The 16,086-nt window shown below is 40.9% G+C and overlaps 1 long non-coding RNA gene across 3 annotated transcripts in view; it reads right to left on the bottom strand.

Moving 5' to 3' along the window:
- Window positions 1-10,724, bottom strand: part of LOC142140427 (uncharacterized) — a 107,310-nt gene extending 96,586 nt beyond the window's left edge. For 2 of the 3 annotated variants that reach the window (XR_012688469.1, XR_012688473.1), the window contains exon 1: window positions 10,494-10,724. This is a non-coding gene — a long non-coding RNA (uncharacterized LOC142140427). Of the gene's footprint in view, window positions 1-8,598; window positions 8,661-10,493 lie in introns of those variants that run through there. The other variant, XR_012688471.1, reaches the window with a different exon arrangement.
- Between the last annotated feature and the right edge of the window lie 5,362 nt (window positions 10,725-16,086).

Below are 16,086 nucleotides of genomic sequence, written 5' to 3'. Positions count from 1 at the left end.
CACTTGGCTCGACAAAGAGAGACTTTTCCAGGGGAACATTTTGGAGATGAGAGCGGTCTGATGTGCAGTCCAGGACTTCCAGTCCTATCTACGAGCTAAACATCTGCGAGTATTCTCCAACAACAGGACTGTAGTAGCCTTTATAAACAAGCAGGGTGGTACCAAGAGCAGAGCAATGCTGGCCGAAATAACCACACTAATGGCATGGGCAGAGACAAATCTGAAATCTCTCTCAGCCCTTCACGTGGCAGGCAAAGACAACATGGTGGCGGACTATTTTAGCAGACGCTAAGTCCATCCAAGAGAGTGGGAGTTGCACAAAGAGGTCTTTCAACTCATACGACACAGGATTGGAATGCTAGAAATAGACCTGATGGCCAAAGGGAGGAATGCCAAGGTACCCCTCTTCTACTCTCGTCACAGAGACAACAGGGCCCTTGGGATAGATGCCCTGTCAATGCAGTGGAACTTCAAGCTCGGCTACATGTTTCCTCTCTTTCCAGTCATCCCTCAGGAACTCAGGAAGATAAGGAAGGAAAAGGAGGAGGTGATAGCAGTCCTCCTGGCGTGGACGCATCGCCCTTGGTTCGTGGCAGCACGGAGGATGCTGCTGGAACATCCATGGCCGTTGCCGTTTAGACTAGACCTCATCCATCAGGGTCCGGTTATGAATCCAAATCCGGACTCCCTTGGTTTGATGGTGTGGAGACTGAGCGGCGACTATTGAAATTCAAAGGTGTTTCAGACGAGGTAATGGATATTCTAATTCAGGCAATGAAAAAGAATTCCTCTATGATTTATTACAGAATTTGGAAAAAATTTATTTGTTGGGCAGGGAACATGGCGAAGGATCCCATGTCCGCCAGTGTCCCAGATGTGTTAGAGTTTCCTAAAGATGGTTTCGTTAAAGAAGTAGCACCATCTATGTTAAAAGTGCAAATATCTGCTCTTAACATCCTTCTTGATACCAAGCTGTCATCTCAGGATCTCATCTTCAAATTCTTTCAGGCACTGAAGAGATTACGACCAAGAGTGAAACCATTCTCAGCCCTTTGGGACCTTAATATTGTCCTGGACGCCTTAACCGCTGACCCCTTTGAACCATTGCACAATATTTCTCTCAAGTGGCTCACTCTGAAAGTCCTCTTTCTAGTGGCAATCACATCGGCTTATCAGATAGGGGACATACATGCGCTATGGTGTGAAGAACCCTTCCTGAACGTTTACGAAAATAAAGTAATTTTGAGGACGAATTGGGAGTATCTACCCATGGTTGTCTCTTCCTTCCACATCAATCAAGAATTGGTACTAACGTCTCTCTAACCTCATCCCACTAATAGTGAGGAGAGACAACCCCATACTCTGGATGTGGTGAGAGCTATATCTACTTACATTGTCAAGGCGGAAAATCTTAGGAAGACAAAGCAACTATTTGTACTTCCTGAAGGTCCTTGCAAAGGACATGCCCCACCCAAACCCACATTGGTGAAGTGGATTAGAGAAGTGATTGCACAGGCCTACAGGGGGAAAGGGCGTGAAGTACCTAAGATACAGCCCTATATTATCCCACCCTTGTTCTAATAATTATGTTCTAAAGACGGCTTGGGAAGTTACAAAAGTAAACTGAGGAAGAGGAGGAGCTACCTTATATAGGGTTCAGGTGGGGCAAATTTTTCCTGTCTACACTAAGCTGATCAGGGTATTAACCCATTGTAAGGGCTGCCATGGAGTATCTCAAGGAAAGGAAATTAATGGTGAGTATAATTCCCAATTTTTCACTTGATCGGATCTCGCAAGATTTGGTTCCCGCTAGCACAGGCTTCTGACTTTCTGGGAACAATAGACTTTCTCAAATCTCTATGCATAATGCTATATCAGAGGCACAATTACAACTTCCAGAAGCCCATGCACAGATCACATGTTATTGTTGGTTAAATCAATGAACAGTAAATCCTGAGAGAGTCAGCTATTGTCATTGGTGGTCAGATTTATATGGCTGTATTTTGAGTTGCATTTATCCTAACATAAATCTAGTATATAGATATGTCTGGCGCAGCCTTCATCATCATCAACTCGCACTAAGAGGCCTGTTATCTTGGAGGATCATCAGAGATTTGTGATGGAAAAAATTCTTGACTCAAAAAAGGTCCAGGGGCAAATCCATTTCCTGGTACAGTGGAAGGGTTGTGGCCCGGAGGAGCAATTCGGGGTTCCGTGGGGGCATTAACACACCAGCAAAATCATTAGAGAATTTTTCAAACAGTTTGCCAATAAGCCAGGATGTCGGGGTTCCTTAACACCTAATCAAGGATCAGCGATCCGCGGCTCGTCCCTCCTCTTTGTCTCCCGGCTGTCATTGCAACAGCCGGGACATCAATTCCGGGTTTGAGGTCCTGGCCGTCACCATGGCAACAGCAGGAAGCTTTCTTTGACAGCCCTGCGTCCCGGCATTTGTGGCAGCCGGGCTCAGGTGCAGAATAAATTAACTATGTATTTACAGAGTCAGGTGGCTGATTTTAACCATTTAGCCCTCCTTAAATCTGATTGGGCAGTCTAGATATTTAAGGCAGGGAGGGCTTAGCCTCCCTGCCGGCTATAGTGTTTAGTTTCCTGGCTGCTGACCTGCTCTTGTACTTTGTTCCTGTACTCCTGGATAGACCCTTCAGTGTATGACAGTTGGCTTGTTTATTGGACCGCGATTTATTGCTGGTGACCCTGACTTCTGCTTGTGACTTGGATATCCTGTCTTTCTGTCGGACTTAACCCTTTGCCCGAACCGAACCTCGCTGCCTGTTCGTGCCCTTTGACCTCAGCCTGTCTCTGACTTTGTTTATCTCCTGCCGTCATGCCCTTGCCTGAGCTACGGTTATATCCATAAGCTTGTACTACGCAGAGCATAAGACCTGGGGGCATCTGAGTATGCAACAAGCTCTATGGAAAAGGCGCTTGCTAAAGGTGAAGACCTTTACCACCTGTTCTACAAGCTTATGACAATAACCGTTAGCCGTGACTTAAACTTAGATCTTTCTGGAACCTTATGATGCAGTGAAATCCTCCCTGGAATCTCATGAATTGCAATCATTTCTGTAACCTCAGAGTGCCAAGCAGTCCTCTCTGGAACTACTGGACTGGTCTGCACGCTATCTCTCAGAGGACTGCCTCTGGAACTTCATGACTCAAGTCAACTCTCTCTGGACCCTCATGACGCAGTGAAATTTCTGTAACCTCTGGGTGCAGGGTCATCCTCTGGATCCTCAAGATGCAGGGCAAGATTCTCTGGACAGCCAATGTAATGGGCATGCCCTTGACCCCATGAAGAGGTTCCTTTCTCCCAATGCCTTATGTGACTCTTATTGGGGGCAGGGGAGGCTTTCAAACAAAAAAAGACCTATTGCTAAATATGATATTGGTTAATGAAACATAAATAATAGCATCAACAATTCAAAAATGCTTCTACAATATTTGAATCGAAAACGTAGCATACCTACGTTGGTGGATAGGAATGGCAGTAATAAACTCTGGGACCTTACGTACCAGGTTTCTACTGTCTGGAACAAAAGGAGGCAAGACAGACCTCCCTTAAATCTCAGGATGTAGTGATGAGACATAGGCAGCCAGCGTCGGACTGGCCCACCGGGATACCGGAAAAATCACCGGTAGGCCCTGCTGCCCTACGGCCACACCCCCTTCTAGAAGTATGCGGAGCCCATCCAGCTCACCTGGGGGTAGATGTCCTCCTCGGCGTCCCCGATGTCCTCCTCTGCGTTCCTGCTGCTGCAGATGACTGGCTGTCAGTGACAGCCAGTCATCTTTCACATAAGATCGCAGTTGTGATCATGTGAACCACCCCCTCCTCCTGTCAGCTGACTGTCTTAAGCTCCCTGAAGGACTAAGGACCAGAGAGGCTGCAGCAATGGGTAAGTAGATTTTTTTTATTTTATTCAATACTACTGGACATATCTTTTAATTTCATCCAAATTACAGGACTTGCAGCATGAGACAGAATTCTTATATATATATATATATATATATATATATATTTTGTGTGTGTGTGTATATATATATATATATATATATATATATATATAATTAGTGTGTGTGTGTGTGTGTGTGTGAATTGAGAGCTCTATTTCATTGCATATGTGAATTGGGGGGCACTATTGCATTGTATATGTGAATTTTGGGTACTACTGTGCGGCATAACATTGGGGGCACTACTGTGTGGAGTAACATTGTTTGGGGCACTACTGTGTGGTGTAACATTGGGGGCACTATTGTGTGGAGTAACATTGTTTGGGGGCACTACTGTGTGACATAATATTGTTTTTGGGGCACTACTATGTGGCATAGGGGGGCTGCCTATCTATACTAAACTATACTAAACTATAGTGAGGGGGGGTGCCTATGCTAAACTATGATTATTGGGGACTGCCTATGTTAAACTATAGGGAGGGGGGCTGTACAGAGAACACTATAGGGAGGGGGTGATGGGACCTTTAATTTAATGCTGGGGTGGTTTGGGTCTATAATTGAATGTGGGGCTGAGTGTGGGGAGGAGGGCTATCTATTAAATGTGAATATTAATTATTTAATGCTGGGAATGGTCGTGGGAAATGGATGGATTAAACGTAAATGCTATTAATTTATTGCTGGGGCTGTTTGGAGGGAGGGTAATAGGTTTATTTATTAAATGGGAATACTATTAATTTGATGTTGGGGTCGGTTGGAGGGAAATAGATCTATTTATCAAATGTGAGCACTATTACTTTAATGTTGAGGCTGGAGAGAGGCCTAATTATTAAATGTGGGTGCTGTTGATTTAATGGCAGGGAAGGTTGTCGTTTCTAAATGTACTCATTATTTTTTTCAAATAGGGCCCTCAACATTCCAGGATCCAGACAAGCCGCAACTAAAGAAACCAGCAGCCACAGGTGATAAAAATGACAACAACAGGTAGGAAGTTTGTCAAATGTTCTGAATCTAGCGCAGGCTTGACTAACCTGTGGTACTCCAGGTGTTGTGAAACTACACAAGTCCCAGCATACCCTTCCAGCAATAAGCTGCTATATATTGGCAAAGCATGCTGGGGCTTGTAGTTTAACAACACCTGGAGTGCCACAGGTTAGCCAAGCCTGATTTTTGGTGACTGTTCTGCCCAATCTAAGGGGCAGGTCAAGACTGTGTATTCTTTATACACAAACTGCATTCTTTATATACTACACTATGGTGCTAGCTGTCCTTCGTGGCTGACCACTCCCCCTCTAGTGTCTGGTCCCGCCTCTATGATGGCTGACCACACCCCATCTGGTGGGCCCCTAGTGTTGCAGTCCCCCGGTGGGCCCTTCATGCCCCAGTCAGACACTGGGCACTGCCATCCCAGAGGTTCTCTGAGAGGACAGCCTCTGGAACTTCAAGATGCAAGTCAGCACTTTCATGAACCTCATTATGCAGTCAAACCCTCCCTTGAAACTCAGGATGCAGTGAAGTCCTCCTTGGAATCTCAGGATGCAGGCCAGTCATTTCTGTAACCTCTTGGTGCAGGGTCAACCTCTCTGGAATCTCAAGATTCAAGGCAAGCTTCTTTGAAGAGCCATTAGAATGGGCATGACCTTGACCCCAAGAAGAGGTTCCATCCTCCCAATGTCCTCTGTACCTTTTTTGGGTGGCAGGGGAGGCTTTCAAACAAAAAACAGACCTACTACTAAATAGGATATTGAATAATGAACCTCAAATAGTAGCAACAACAATTAAAAAAAAAATTCTACAATCTTTGATTCTAAAACGTAGCATACCTATCTTGGTGGATGGGAATGGCAGTAATGAACTCTGGAACCTCAGGTCACAGGTTTCTACTGTCTGGAAAAAAGGAGACAAGGAAGACCTGCTTTGAACCTCAGGATGTAGTGCAGTCCACTCTGGGGCATAGGCACTGCCATGCCAGAGGTCTCTGAGAGAACTGCCTCTGGAAATTCAAGATACAGGCCTGCTGTTTCAAGAATCTCATTATGCAGTCAACCCCTTCCTGGAAACTCAGGATGCAGGGCTCTCCTCTCTGGAACTTCAGGATGCAAGCAACCTCAAGATACAGGGAAGGCCTCTCTGTAGAGTGATAGTAATAAGCATGCCCATGTCACCAAGAAGAGGTTCCTCCCTCCCAATGCCATCTACATCTCTTCTTGGGGGCAGGGGAAACTTTCAAACATGAAAAACACATATCTTTAAATATAAAATTGACTACATTCAAATAGTTGTAAATTTCCTTGTGGAACAGTTTTGCTTGCCAGCCTACTGCGTCATCTTCCTGTGTCTTCTACCATCTGAAATTGTATTTCATCCTCATTATTTGCTAGCATTGAAGGTTTTTATTCTTGTTATGAGACTGTGTTACATGCTTATGATTTCATTCTACTGCAAAACAGTGGTACTCTCACACCTGACAGTGCTGCTGTCCTTGCAATATTCCAGTACTGGTATCTTTCTTAATTTCTCTACCTGGTCACTTTTAAGCAGGTATTGCAAGAAGATTCGTTAGGAATTGAATGGATTATCCTGTAAATTTGGAAACTCATAATAACTCTTCTGCATACTGTTTACTTATTATTATTACTCTTTATTTATACATTGCAAACATGTTGTACATCTGTGTGAAACACCAGCATTTTATTCATGCATGTCAGTCCCTGTGTAGATTACAATATAATTTACCTACCACATACTCGCACATGTGAGGAGCAATTTAGTCATTGTTAAATGCTTGATGAGTTTGCTATAGGAAGGGGAGAGGAATCTCAGAAGTTAATAAGATAGGAGGCTGGCATGGCCTGCCTGTGCGGTGTGTCAAATGTCTTTTTGTTTACAAAATTTAGTCACACTCCTCTTGCATCCCAATCTTCTGTTCTTTACATTCATTGGAAAGAATTCAATTGGCCGTGCTACTGTCAAAAGTAATGCGGCCTGCGCGCTATTACCTTTATTACGGTAATAGTGTGCATAATTACCATTAATACAGCAATCTTAACGCTGATTTTTGCTCGCCGCTCGGGGAGCCGCAAGCAGAATTCCTGGTTAAATTTACTGTGTTAACGGTAATAGGCTTAACGCTGCGTTTAATTCCCCCGAACAACGGGCATAGGCGGCAGGGCATATGCGACAGGGTGGCATAGGCGGTCCAACGGACATAGGCGACAGGGTGGCATAGGCGGTCCATCCTTAAATTAAATTTGGGGGAATTTAATTTAAGGATGGACGCCTATGCCACCCTGTCTGTTGTTGCTGGGAACGGCTGGGCTTACTTTGCCACCGTCCCCTTTTGTTATTCTGAATATGCCCCTCCTCCCGCAGTGGGAGGGGCCTGCTGCCACCACTGAGCTCCTTTTATGGCACTGAGAACCACGTTCCTTCAGGGTAACTGATGCTGCTAGCGCATCTCGTTGCTTGTGTACCTGGGCTGGTACTCCTGACCTCTTACTATGGATCAGGGTTGCTGTGTATGGATCCCCCCTAGCCTATCACACTGACCAAAGCTACATGGTTAGCAGGCAGAGCAGTGGTACTGGAGAGCTGGGTCCAACCTCAGAATCAGCAGGAGAACGGATTAGAGTTTGGGTTTAATCTGTAGGACACAGGATTTTCAGTATGGAAGATATTTTCAAGCAGGTCTATGAATCAAGTGATGTTTATTTGCTCAAACACTAGTTGAAGGTACCAGCGTTCAGGTCAGATGAAATCAGAAAGATACATTTCAGTGTACAAGTCAGTGCATTTTATACAGATTTGGACACAGGCTATTTTTAGAATCAGGATGTAACCCCCGTTTACCAAAACATAGATTTACATGCATTGTAAAGCCACTAATATTTACACTTAGCTATGAAATTCTTAAAAACATTGCTCTGATTTCCTGGATCTTATTTCAGAGGCAGGAGACCCACTAGCAAGTCAAAAGGTCTGACTGGCATGAATACTTAAGACAGTCACCGAATACACATTCCCACGGAACAACAAAAAAACCAAAACAAGCCACTTCCCCACAGCACAATATACCAAAGGCTTGGTGAACAAGGCTCATTGTATCAGATATACACATCAGACATAATGCATTTTCTCTAGATAGGCTAAACCGAAATAACATATTTTCTACCCTGGTCTCATAAATAATGATTTCCTATCTCAAAATATACACAATATTAAAAATAAGAGCACTGGCAATTTAAATAAATAAGCACCCCGCGCTATTTCCTTTAAATAAATTCACACCATAAGTTATTTATATGTGATCCAGTCGCATATATATATATATATATATATATATATATATATATATATATATATATATAGATATAGATATAGATTAATATACATTAATCAGCCTTATTACTGCATATTTTAATAGACGACTTTCAGATATTAAACATAATTCAAGATAAGGGAAAAAAACAGGTGTATATTTCAAATGTGATAAATACATAATATCTGTGCTGGAGTTTTCAGTTTAAACAGGGCAAAAAATAATTTTGTATATATTATTTAGATAAATAGAGACCATCTCTGAGCTAATCAAAAATATACACATATAAATTTTCCCTAGTAGCAGCATACCTCACAAGATTGACATCCCAAAAGCGGAACAAAATAAGTCCAGCCCCTGTTCTATCCAAAATCCCACCTGCAAATGGACAAATTTCTATGAAACCCTGACAATTTTTATGTTATGCCCCGCCCATTTGACGGGCCACAAATCAGGTTGTCTGCCAAACTCGGGACAGTTGGGAGGTATGTCATAGCAGACAAATACAGTATAATCCATCATGGCACCGCCCCAAGAAAGTGAGAGGAAATTTGTTCTACAAATTATACATTAATGTGAGATGTTTGTAGAGAGAGAGCAGAGAGATAGCATTGTGACACCACAAAATTAGTCATACAGGAGCCTGACTCTCACCCTGGAACATTACTCACACTCTGGGGAGCCCCTTGAATCATGTTATATAACCTTTAACCAAGTAACTGTCAGATTCATCTGCCAAAATACACTCTACTCACACACTGTACCTTATAGGAGGGGTGGCTTAGACACCAAAGAGCAGGAGCGAGGAGAGGAGGAGCAGAACTCAGCATCAGCAGCGAGTGTTGCTAGGTAATGGGATGCTGGGGGCGGGGCTCAGATATCACAATGCAGGAGCCAGGAGGGGAGGAGCAGACTCAGCATGTGCAATGGATGTTGCTAGGTAACAAGAAGTTGGGGGTGGGGTCAGCAGTTAAAGTAACAGGAAATCCTGCTTTCCTGAAGGGATGCCCTGAATAATAATGGGAAATCTAGTTAATTTTGGAGACTAGTTCATTATGATCAAAAGTTAAGTTCAAAAGGTTAGTTAATTATCAATAAGTTAACCCTTACTGTTCTGGATCAGTATGGCTCAGGCAGCTGAGTATTACTAAGCTCCCCCAATTTTATAATTTATTGATAAATTGCACTGATATGCGACATATATATATTGTAATAAATCCAAATACACTCTGCGCTCTTCCTAATAATCTGTTCAATATATAACAAGCATACATATATATAAAATATAAATCACCCTTAACACTGCATATTAAGATATAGACCACTTTCAGATATTCCAAATATTTCAGGATAAAGGAAAAATTGTAGAACAAAACTTAAAAAAATAATATAGGTGTATATTTCAAATGTGATAAATACATAATATCTGTGCTGTAGTTTTCAGTTTAAACAGGGCAAAAAATACTTTTGTATATATTATTTAGATAATTAGAGACCATCTCTGAACTAATCAAAAATATAAAGGTAGAAATTTTCCCTAGTAGCAACTCACAGCATACCTCCCAATATTCTACCCAAAATCTCTCTGCAAAGGGACAAATCTCTATAAAACTCTGACGATTTTTCTGTTATGCCCCACCTCTTTGGCGGGCCACAAATCAGGTAGTCTGCCAAACTCGGGACAGTTGGGAGGCATGTGATAGCAGACACAAAGGGGGGTATTCAATTGTTGCTCCGGCCGCCGGAAGAACGAGCGCGTTAAAACTATTACCGTTTATACGGTAATTACTCGCTGAATTTCATCTCACAGCTCCCTGAGCTGCGAGATGAAATTCAGCGAGTAAACTACCGTATTAACGGTTTTTACGCGCAAGTTTACCGTATAAACGGTAATAGTTTTAACGCGCTCGTTTTTTTGCGGTCCGGAGCAACAATTGAATACCCCCCATACAGTATAACACATCATGGCACCGCCCCAAGAAAGTGAGAGGACATTTGTTCTACAAATTATACATTAATGTGAGATGTTTGTAGAGAGAGCAGATATATAGCATGGGGACACAACAAAATTAGTCATACAGGAGCCTGACTCTCACCCTGGAACATTACTCACACTCTGGGGAGCCCCTTGAATCATGTTATATAACCTTTAACCAAGTACCTGTCAGATTAATCTGCCAAAATACACTGTACTCACACACTGTACCTTATAGGAGGGGTGGCTTAGACACCAGAGAGCAGGAGCGAGGAGAGGAGGAGCAGGACTCAGCATCAGCAGCGAGTGTTGCTAGGTAATGGGATGCTGGGGTCGGGGCTCAGATATCACAATGCAGGAGCCAGGAGGGGAGGAGCAGACTCAGCATGTGCAATGGATGTTGCTAGGTAACAAGAAGTTGGGGGTGGGGTCAGCAGTTAAAGTAACAGGAAATCCTGCTTTCCTGAAGGGATGCCCTGAATAATAATGGGAAATCTAGTTAATTTTAGAAATTAGTTCATTATGATCTAGTTCATTCAAAAGTTAAGTTCAAAAGGTTAGTTAATTATTGTTAAGTTAACCCTTACTGCTCTGGATCAGTATGGCTCAGGCAGCTGAGTATTACTAAGCTCCCCCCATTTTATAATTTATTGATAAATTGCACTGATAGGTGACATATATATATATATATTGTATATAATATATAACAAGCATACATAATGAGTCATGAGTCAACATGAGTCATACAGGAGCCTGGCTCTCACTGGAACATTACTCACACTCTGGGGAGCCCCTTGAATCATGTTATATAACCTTTAACCAAGAAAATGTCAGATTAATCTGCCAAAATACACTCTACTCAGACACTGTACCTTATAGGATGGATGGTTTAGACATCAGAAAGCAGGAGCCAGGAGAGGAGGAGCACGACTCAGCATGTGCAATGAATGTTAAATAGAAACATAGAATTTTACGGCAGATAAGAACTGCTTTGCCCATCTAGTCTGCCCTTTTTTTTATTAACCTATGGTAACCTCAAACTCTATTTGGTCCTATAACCTTTGTAAGGATATCCTTATGTCTATCCCAACCATGTTTAAATTGCTCTACTGTATTAGCCTCTACCAACTCTGAGGGGAAGCTATTCCACTTATCAACTACCCTTTCTGTGAAGTAGTTCTTCATCAAATTTCCTCTGAACCTACAGTCAGTCAAATGTTTTGAGAATAACACTTATTGGTTTTCCCAAAGTTTGATGCTTGAGTGTTTTTAGACCTTTTTGCAGATGTTGCTATGGTATACTGAAGTAAAATTGCAAGCATTTTATAAGTGTCAAAGGCTTTTATTGATAATTACATTAAGTTTATGCAAAGAGTCAATATTTGCAGTTTTGACCCTTCTTTTTGAAGACCTATGAAAGTTGTCCTGGCATGTTGTTAATCAATTTCTGGGCCACATACGACTGATGGCCGCCCATTCTTGCCTAATCAATGCTTGGAGTTTGTCAGAATTTGCGGGTTTTTGTTTGTCCACCCACCTCTTGAGGATTGACTATATGTTCTTAATGGGATTAAGGTGTGGGGAGTTTCCTGGCCATGGACCCAAAACGTCGCTATTTTGATCCCCAACCCACTTATTTATCACTTTTGCCTTATGACAAGGTGCTCCATCATGCCAGAAAAGGCATTGTTGGTCACCAAACTGTTCTTAAATGGTTGGGAGAAGTTGCTCGTGGAGGATGTTTTGGTACCATTCTTTATTCATGGCTGTGTTCTTATTCAAAATTGTGAGTGAGCCCACTCCCTTTGCTGAGAAGCTACCCCACACATGAATGGTCTCAGGATGGTTTACTGTTGACATAACACAGGACTGATGGTAGTGCTTACCTTTCCTTCTCAGGACAATGTTTTTCCAGATGCCCCAAACAATATGAAAGGGGATTTATCAGAAAAAATAACTTTACCCCAGTCCTCAACAGCTCAATCCCTATACTGTTTGCAGAATATCAGTCTGTCTTTGATGTTTTTTCTGGAGAGAAGTGGCTTCTTTGCTGGTATTCTTGACACCAGGACATCCTCCAAAAGTCTTCGCCTCACTGTGTGTGCGGATACACTCACACCTGCCTGCTGCTATTCCTGAGCAAGCTCTGCACTGGTGGTGCCCCGATCCCGCAGCTGAATCAACTTTAGAAGATGTTCCTGGCACTTGCTGGACGTTCTTGGGCGACCTGAAGCCTTCTTAACAACAATTGAACCTCTATCCTTGAAGTTCCTGATGATCCGAAAAATGGTTGATTTACGTGCAGCAATATCCTTGACTGTGAAGCTCTTTTTGTGCAAAGCAATGATGACTGCATGTGTCTTCTGCAGATAACCATGGTAAACAGAGGAAATACAATGAATGCAAGCACCACCATCTTTTTAAAGCTTCCAGTCTGTTATTCTAACTCAATCAGCATGACAGAGTGATCTCCAGCCTTGTCCTCAACACTCTCACCTGTGTTAACGAGAGAATCACTGACCTGATGTCAGCTGGTCCTTTTGTGGCAGGGCTGAAATGCAGTGTAAATGCTGATTTTGGGATAAAGTTCATTGTCATGGCAAAAAGGGACTTTAAAATAATTGCAATTCATCTGATCACTCTTCATAACATTCTGGAGTATATGCAAATTAGCATCATAAAAACTGAGGCAGCAGACTTTGTGAAAAATAATATTTGTGTCATTCTCAAAACTTTTGGCCATGACTGTACTTCCCTCCAGTTTCAGTGCATGTCCTTGTGTTCTAATATTTCTCTTCCTTTGAACAATGTTTCCCTCCTGTACCTTGATAAAACCCTTGATATATTTGAAAGTTTCTATCATGTCCTCCCTTTTCCGTCTCTGCTCCAAACTATACATATTAAGATCTTTTAGTCTTTCCAGGTGAGTTTTGTGCTGTAGGTCATGCACCATTTTAGTTGCCTTTCTTTGTACAGTCTCTTATGTATTTATATTCCTCTAGAGATATGGCCTCCAGAACTGAGCACAGTATTCTAGATGAGGTCGTACCAATGACCTATACAGTGCATTATTACGTATTTTTTTCTGCAACTGATTCCTCTCCCTATGCAGCTGAGCATCTGACTTGCCTATCTCATTGCTTTGTTGCTAGGTAACGAGAGGCTGGGGGCGTGGTCAGCAGTGAAAGTAGCAGGAAATCCGACTTTTCTGAAGGAAAGCCCTGAATAGTAATGGAAAATCTAGGTCATTTGGAGAATAATTCATTCATCTAGTTCATTCAAAAGCTAAGTTAAAAAGATTAGTTAATATAGTTCATTATTACAATGGCCCTGAACACTACTGAGTGATTGGAAACATAGATCTAGTGACTAGATTCTAGTCTATAACACATAGGCACTACTACTATTAACTCACTGGATGAGTTATAACCCTGTTAAAATAATCAGATATGGGGCTTAATATGTCTGATCATTATAAACGTTTAAAAGGGTAATTACTTATACAACAACTAGTAGTGTCAGATCTACAAAGTTAATTAAATTGTATTATTTTTTACTTCCTGTATAGGCAAGGGAGAAATTGAAGTATTTAAAGGTGTCACTTTATTTGCCTTCAAATATACAGTAATTTAAAAAAATAACTTACCTTTGCCCTGATCTTTTTTTTTCTAATTGCACCCATTAGTGCAATTGATTATCCACCCATATCACCCTGCACACTTTTTTTGATCTTATCGTACCGTTCTGTAAATAGGTATACATATACAAAGGGCCTGATTTATTAAGGTACGCAAAATAAACGCAACACTTTTTTTTAATAAAAAAACAAAAAAAGCATGTGAAACAGTTAGACGCACATCAGTATTCAATTATATCAACATTTTAGATTGAACCAATAAAAGGTATATTTTAATAATATGATCGTTACTGAGTGCCCTTGTTAAACATGTTTTCCTCTACCACATGTGTTTCTTAATTTGAATAGTTCTACATGTTAAGGTGCACCAATCCAGCTAGAAGACATAATTACATGTGTGATAAAAGTATTAGTCTAGATATGTAAACACTTGGTGCGGTGGTATATAATCTTCCCTATTAGCACATCAGTATTCAACAAGGAGCAGATGTGAAAACACATGTGGTGATGAATACGGATGTAGGTCTGTTCTGCTCTACTAGACCAAGATACGTCCAATACATAGGAATATATACTTACAAAAGAGCGCACAGAAAAAAAAAATATTCAGTTAATGTCACCTGTTAATAATATAGTCATTCATGACAAAACATTAAAAGTTTTTTTAAAAAAATTAAATTTTTTCCCGTGAAAAACATTTATTAGGTTGTAATTAATGTCTACTATACATAAAAACAAAAAGTTTTTACAGTTGCTTCTGATTGCAAACACATGTTCTAGCATACATACTCAGCCGACATCAGTAGTAAACGGCACTTAGAATAGACCTGTAGCTGGAGCAAGAGATACAGTCTGAATAACAAGGATCTTTGAATCGGAAGTTTCTGCATTCTGAGGCGCATTGTCCGGTTCTGGGCATGCACTGATTAATTATGTGCATTATACTTAAAAATATCATAAGTTACGCTCCTTAATGAATCAGGCCCACAGTGAATACAATATGCATGGTCATATGAACGGGCATTCAGTGACATCACAAACATTACAAACAAGAATAGCAGCAAAAAAGGGTCATAACTTAACCTTGTTCTAATTATTTCAAGTTGTATTAAAAAAAAATATTGTAGCCGGCTGAAAGAAATAAACTTTATTTAAAACACAGACGGCTTGCAAAAGCAAATTATTACTTATGTAATAATGGTTAAAAAATCAGAAGTGATCTATACCAGATAAGATACTGGATAGATACAATGGGCCTGATTAATTAGGGCACGTATCTACAGATTTTGTGCGCACAGTCACTTTGCGCATACCGGGAGATACGTGGGGGAAACAGTGAGATACGGCCATGCAGGCAAGCAAAGCACCTGCGACTGAGTGCAAGGACCAATTATGACATACTCAAAATAGGCGTTTACTTCAGAATACATCTCCGATTCATTCTCTACACATTATATATATATATATATATATATATATATATATATATATATACATACATATATATATATATATATATACATACATATATATATATATATACATACATACAAGTTAACCCGTGCATGATACTCATGCATTCTAGTCAAATCAAGCTACTTAAGGTGTTAAAAAGGTTCTTGTCATGCATTTGGGCCATAGCCCAGGCCTCAACCACCAACCACTCCCCACTGTCACCCCCGGCAACCACCAACCACTCCCCACTGTCACCCCCGGCAACCAACAACCACTCCCAACTGTCACTTCTCCTTCAAGAAATATATATATTTTTTTTTAAATCTTTATAAACACTTTTAACAATTAACAAATTAAATTAACAAATTAAAAACATCTTAGTATACCAAATTTCAGCCCTTTCTGAATTTTTTTTTCCACACACACTAAGAATTTAGTAGGTCAGTGTATAACTCCGCCCAGCAGGTGGCGCTGCAGCTTGGTTTTATTTTTTCCACACACAGACAGACTAACACACGCCACTAGACATTTATATTATAGATATATATATAGATATAGATATATATATATATATATATATATATATATATATATATATATACACACACACACACACACACACACAATTAAATGTAACTAATGTACCTGTTTTTTTCTCTTGAGATATAAGTTTTCTCTGTCTGAAGCAATGCAATATATTTAAAGTCTAAACTGTGGTGAATCATTTATGTG

Source organism: Mixophyes fleayi, chromosome 2 (assembly GCF_038048845.1).
Source record: "Mixophyes fleayi isolate aMixFle1 chromosome 2, aMixFle1.hap1, whole genome shotgun sequence".
NCBI lineage: Eukaryota > Metazoa > Chordata > Amphibia > Anura > Limnodynastidae > Mixophyes > Mixophyes fleayi.
This window is presented reverse-complemented; position numbering and strand designations above follow the sequence as displayed.